Consider the following 6819-nt stretch of genomic DNA (forward strand, 5'->3'; position numbering starts at 1 on the left):
AAGGCTGCGCTTTAAACCACGTGGGCCAGAGGGAAAGCCAGCACCAGCAGCAATCTTTTTCAGCTACTACTGGTGAGGCTCAAGGCTCTCCAGCATACAGTATCACATTGATGGACAGATTTATACACTGGATCACAGAGAGTCACATTTACCTCTTCCCTTTTTAACCAAGTGGCAAAAAAAAAGATTCTGCAGTTGGTTCACAGATGTGCATTAAATAACAGGCGATCACTTTACTCACACATCAACACTTTCCACATTTAGTGAAGAACCACCAATTTGAAAGCTGTTTCCTGTCCCACCCCAATCTATTAGTAATGAGTATTCATTACAGCATTTTAAATAGAGGGAAAATATGTTGCTTAGCTTGGAGAAAAATGTGTAGGAGAATAATCAGTGTGATGCAATGCTGTCTGAAACTTGATTTCACAGCAGTCATTGCACCAAAAGGTTTAATAAAGTCGCCTGAAGAGACAAACTTGTGAAAAGTAACTGAGAAAAAAACTGGTACCATGTAATCTCTGTGAGTCACATGGATGTAAAATTGATAAGGAAAACACTTAAACTTCTCAACTCTTCCTCAAACAGGAACTTGGGCTTGAAGTTCTGCTGTGCTTTGGAATAACCTTTCCAATGTTCCCTCCAGAGGCATGGCCAAAGCAATATCACAGAAAATCTAGCACTTCAGTAGCTTGCTGGCATCCTGTTTGCTCATCTTGACAGGAACACCCTGACCGTACAATGACACTACTATAAGATTAAGAAATTTAATGTAAAAAGCCACTAAACAACAGGCTTCATCTCCACTCTACCTGGCAGAAGAGCTGCCCATGTAGCTCAGGCTGGGCAAAGACCGATATCAAGCTTGCCAGTATAGATCTACATGCACACCGTACTCCCTCGTATTTCCCGAAACTAAATTGAGTCTGACAGCTATGTTCTTCAAGACCCCCCTGCAGCTGGCATGCACCAGGCTGAATGGCAGAAGCACAGTGAGAATTTTCCAACAGTGACTGATTATTCATGCATCCAGGAACTGCTACAGTTGCAAGTGCAACAAAGAGAGGCAGGGAGAATCTCTTCAAGTGCCCTCATTGCCACCACAAGCTACTGTGCCAACATGTGCAGGGGGGAAAAGAAGACTGATGCAGACACAGGGCTAAGTGTACAGGTTCAGTGCAGAGAACAAGAGGGGAGAGACGCAGCTTAGATAGATGCCATGAAAAAATTAAGTATAAGCCAAGTGAGTACAACTGAATCAGAAGAGTAGGAGTGAAGGGGGTGTATGCATGTGAAATTAGAAGAGACAGAGGTATAGAAGCAAAAGAATCCAACTACAAGTGAACATAACATCAAGGAAACATCAGATATCTTTTGCTCTTCTCAGGAAGTAGCTCAAGCAAAACACACAAAATTTTTCTCCCAGTCTTTTAAGATTAGCCTACCTTAAGGATAACTGCTAGCCTTGGCTAATTTTCATGCCATCAGCTCAGGTTGTAAGGAGCATAGTTTGGCAGAGAAGTTTCAACTGTAAGGAAATGTAGGTAACACACAACTGTTGCATCCTTTTTTCCATCAAAAATCACTTACAATCAAGAACCACATTAAGTTGTAAAACAAAATATTCTAAACTAGGAAAAGCCCAAGGCATATTGCTTACCAGAGTATGGCTTACGCTCTCTTAATTCACTGTCCCTTTTCAAATGCATCATTGTAACTGATTTTAAAAAAATAAATACAAAAATCACATAACTTTTTTTTTCTATGGGGGGAAGGGGAAGCTGGGAAGGAACACTTGGTTCCCTTTACAAAGAAACCTAAATAAGGAAGTTGAGAGACTCTCTGCACATTCAGATTTTATGCTTGTACCCGGATTTGCCAAACAGCACACAGTAACTCTGTAGCAAGCTGAACTTCAAAGTTGCCAAGCCATGGCACATCTCCCATTTTATAAACAAGCAGCAGAACAGAAGTAGATCTTTTGCTCACTTGTCCTAGTCTATTTTTCTGTATTAATGGCACAATTAATTCATTAAGGGAATTTAAATAGCCATGACCCAATCTTTCCATTCATTTAAACACTCAGCCCTTTGTTGTCCAGAATCAGAAATCTGCAGGTGACCACCAACCACAGCCTCAGAGTAACTTTCCCATTCATTACTAATTTGCACTGGAAAAGAAACATATTTGTCTATAGAGGAACGGATGTATATCTAGTAAACTACCATATCTAGATAGTTACTTCCTTCCCCAAAACTTTTTTGCCCTTGGGCAGAACTAGAATGGAAGTCAGTATTCTCCGATACAGCCCCCTTCATCTGCCCATGCTAAATAAACCTTGGTACAGTTGCTAAACAAAATAGGCAAAATTCTTTAAAGGGCTGCTGCAGGCTCCTAGAAAGTCACATCAAACAGTGTATGACCCAGAGACGGTCTTTTTAGGTGAGAGTTCCACAGATCTACAACAGTCCCAGAAAGGAAAAAAAGGCCTCCTGGTGACACTGCATATAAACAATTGGGCTTCAACACTGGTGTTTCAAACACGGTTTCACACCAGATACTCCGGATAGCAAAAAATACAAGAAGTGAACATCACAGTTCAATGTACAATTCTGTTTCAAACAGATCTCCTCCCCCTTTCCCTCCTTCTCCTGAAAGAAAAACCATTTGCATCTCCCTCAAAAAGATTTATGAAAAGACTTTTGAGAATTAAAGTAATGAGCTTGAAAGATACAAAAAATGAGAAAAAGCTGAAGTGGCTCATCTCTGTCTTACTAGAAAATTTTTACTTGCTTATAAAATAAATGTTTTGCTAAGATGCATCTAGAAGTCATAAGCTATCATCCATTCCTACCTGTTTCAGAGCTCTCTTTTGGCTAGCCTCTCAAAACTCAGGGGTTTTTTTCAGCCCTCTGCCCTCTCTATTGGCACTTGCTTGGTCCTATCTTGCAGAACTACTGAAGCAATGAAGATGGCAGGCCATCTGTAATACAACCAATATTATTAAATGAGAAAGCAGTAGAAATAGACTAGAATGCATACTTTACTCTCCAATGGAACAGTTCAGCAATAAAGATGTCAAGAAGTTCCAGCTGTTTTCACCTAACAAATTTCATAATAAAGCACGCTGCTGAAAAAAAGTCACTTCTTTCCGTTCTTAACAAACTAGTACCTTCATAAACAAAAAGGTCCCACATTGTTGCACCATCCCGAGCCCCTACCAAAAACTTAGGCCTTGAAACGTAGGGTGGCATTTTCTTGTACACTGAACAGTTGAAGAATCTTACATTTATGTAAAATGGCAGAGAGAAGTCAGCTAACAACACTGGCATTAAACTTGGCAAGATGAAACTTAATCACAACTTGAATCAAGGACTCTCAGAACAACATGCCTGATAGCTAACTACCTTTTGTTATCTTATAAACACAGTAATGTACAATAATACCAGCATGATTTAACCTTGTGTTTTATGTGGTTTACTGTCAGATCTCAAGACCTGTTTTTTTTAGTACATGCACAGAAGGAAAAAACCAAATGAGGAAACAAAATGCTTTTCTTGTCTCAAGCTGAAGCATTTCTTATGTGATACATATACTTCGAAATTGTCTCATGTCAGGTGCTGGGGACATTACTTTCCTAGCTCTTTATAAGAACTATAGCATGGCCTATAAATATTATTTGGCTTTTTATACAGCCATACATGCTAAAAGACATGCTAAATGGGATCAATATGCATAATTTGCACAACTGATTTTACACGTATGATTTACAATAAACTGCTTAACTTCTGATAAACCTAACAAGCTAATCCATCCCCACAACCAGGATACTGTGGATGAAGCAATAACAAGCAATGAAACACTACTTTTTCCATTAAAATAAACTGCCACTACTGCAACCAGAAGCCAGACTACAACTACATTATTGCATGACAAAGATACACACATTAACTACAGTTTTTATGTTTTTGTTATTTATTCAAAAGCTAGGGGATGACAAAAAGGGTTAAAGTGTTTTATGCCACCTATTTATTACATGAACAAATACTTAATCCATCAAAAGACTTGTTTTACAAGTCCCTCTGTCCAAAAACCACACACAAATTAGTTTTTATACACAAATGTTTATTTCTCAAACCTCCCCTTTAAACACAAGGAATGAAATCTAAATCTTCATAAAGATGAATCCAAAATGAAATCCCTCCAGTACATTATAATCACTGTTTTCTTGGTCACTACTGGCTTTAACTGTTTAACATCAAAAAACAAAGACATATTTAAAAAATCATGCTACTGGATTCCTAGCTCTGCCTCTGACCAGCTCTATACTGATCTCCAATATTTTAAAATTTTACATCAACAAATCTGAAGCATTTAATTGAAGAACAGCTGTGCATTAAACACAAACAACTGAACAAGAAGATTATAAGATGTAATCAAGTTCATAACGAATATAGGTGTTCTTTTCATCATTATAGATCCTTGGGTAATGTGCTATCAGAGCATCTTGCGATCCGATGTAGATCGAATTATAAATCTTCCAATAAACGTCTCTGACCTTCCTGGCAGGGTGAAACAAACCCTAGAACAAAGAACAGAACAAAATTTATTAAAAGCTTAAGGTCAAAATGTCTGTTATTGAATTTAATCAAGTTTTGCACAATAAGCATTTTTTTTTTAAATTAAGTAATTTACACCACTTATAGTAAAGAAGGTACACTAGATGTGTCATTCCCGGGTTTTGTGACTACCTAAACTAGCAAGTAGTAACAAAGTATTATTTAGAGACAGATTCTCTTATATTTTTTCTGCACAGAGGAATTCCACTGAAGTATTTCTAGTTTTGTATTCTTTAAAAATAAAAATTAAAATCTGCTGCAGTATAACTGGTTGGAACTGAGTCTTATCTTTGGCTCTGCTAACTGGGATTTGTGCAGAGTGGTAGATACGAATACACGAGATAAACTATTATTAAACCTAAAAACATGAGCAGAATGTGAAAGCTCTAGAAAAAACAGTTACATGTAGTAAGAATATACATGTATTATTTGCAAAAAAAATTCACTGTGCAAGAGACTTCCTTCACCTTTCTACTGATGTCAGCACCTTTTTGCAGAAGCTCCCCACATTAAAAAAAACCCACACAGTGAAATTCTATATGAAAAAATAATAAAATGCAGTCACATTTTCTCTACATTGATCTGAATTACACTCATCCTTGCTCCTCACCTGTTATGTAAGTTTAGATTCTACAGCCAACGCAGCGAGAACTGTTACATGCAACTACACAGAAAAGGAGCCTTCAGATTTTGCCACCACATACACATTTATAGAGGCTCAACCAACTAGTGTTGATGTAATGGCGATCAAAGCACTGTTTTCTAGTGCTTTACTCTCACACAGTTTTAAATGTCTTACTGTTTTTCTTGTCTAACAACAAATAATGTTGATTTAACATTTCGGTTATCCTCTCGTTTATTTATCTCACTTGTTACTTGTTCTCATAACCCCTTGCACTATTAATTTATTCCCCAGTTGTTATTTAGGGTCCTCAAAATTATGAGATGCTTCCATTTTACAAGTCAAGAGGCCTAGGTTATTTTAGCCAATCTATAGTCTAAGTTACCTGCTACTTCTACCCAAGTTCCTCAGTGTAATCAGCTATCTTACTGTACCAAAATCTCTGTTGATTGCATACTTCAGTTATTGAAGTCCTTGGTACAGACTGCCATGTTTAAAGATTACTTTAAAGAGACAAAAAGCCACACCATTTTCCTTTGCTAGAAATCATCAACTTTTTTGTCTCCTGGAAAGAAGCCCTGCCTGATAACTGCTGTGTCTGCTATCCCAGCATACACGAGGACATACCTGTAAACAATACTGCAACATTCTGCAAGGACCAATCGCAACCCTGAGGCCCTCCAGAGCCCCCATAACTGCCTGGATGACGTGAGGAGAGGTTTCAAACACATTAGGCCATACGTAATTTAACAAATGATTAAGAGAATCTTCACAGCCAAACCCATAAACACCAAGAGACATATGTTGCACCACGGCACTGGCTGTTTGTCTGTGCACGAGATCCCTGCAAAGAGAACAGTGGTCTGTTAATAAATTATACTTAGAAGCAACATGACTGGACAAGCATAGCATTTCTTTTCAACAACGCTTTTTTGAAAGCACTAATATACACTTTTAACACGTATTTATTGACAGCAAAAGGCAGAATAACAAAAATCAGTGAATTTAAAAAAAAAGTTTTCTGACAAATTACTGTGCTCTAATTCCACAGCAAAAGTACTATCAATAGAAATTATCAAAAGCAGTTTGAATGTAAGAAGTCTTAACTCACTTAAGATGCCTGTATCATTTTAACCTTCAATGACCTTCCTTCTATGACCAGGTGACCTGCCTAGTCGATGTCATCTACTTAGACTTTAGCAAGGCCTTTGACATTGTGTCCCACAGCATTCTCCCAGAAAAGCTAGTGGCTCATGGCTTAGAGAGGAACACTCTTTGCTGGATAAAAAACTGGCTGGATGGCCAAGCCCAGAGAGTCGTGGTGAATGGAGTTAAGTCCAGGTGGCGGCCAGTCACCAGTGGTGTTCCCCAGGGATCGGTTTTGGGGCCTGTCCCTGGATGAGGGGATTGAGTGCTCCCTCAGTAAGTTTGCTGATGACACCAAACTGAGCAGGTGTGTTGATCTCCTTGAGGGTAGGGAGGCTGTGAAGAGGGATCTGCACAGGCTAGACCGATGGGCTGAGGCCAATTGTCTGAGGTTCAATAAAGCCAAGTCCCGGGTCCTGCACTTTGGTCACA

General features: G+C 38.6%; 1 long non-coding RNA gene across 1 annotated transcript; it reads right to left on the minus strand.

Annotated features, from left to right (window-relative positions):
• Positions 1-3952: 3952 nt before the first annotated feature.
• LOC104468420 lies at positions 3953-6088 on the minus strand. The gene is made up of 2 exons (XR_727622.1): positions 5869-6088; positions 3953-4582 (listed from the first exon to the last, which is right to left on the minus strand). It is a non-coding gene; the product is annotated as an uncharacterized LOC104468420 (long non-coding RNA).
• Positions 6089-6819: the final 731 nt, after the last annotated feature.

Source organism: Pterocles gutturalis, unplaced genomic scaffold (assembly GCF_000699245.1).
Source record: "Pterocles gutturalis isolate BGI_N339 unplaced genomic scaffold, ASM69924v1 scaffold40384, whole genome shotgun sequence".
Lineage (NCBI taxonomy): Eukaryota > Metazoa > Chordata > Aves > Pterocliformes > Pteroclidae > Pterocles > Pterocles gutturalis.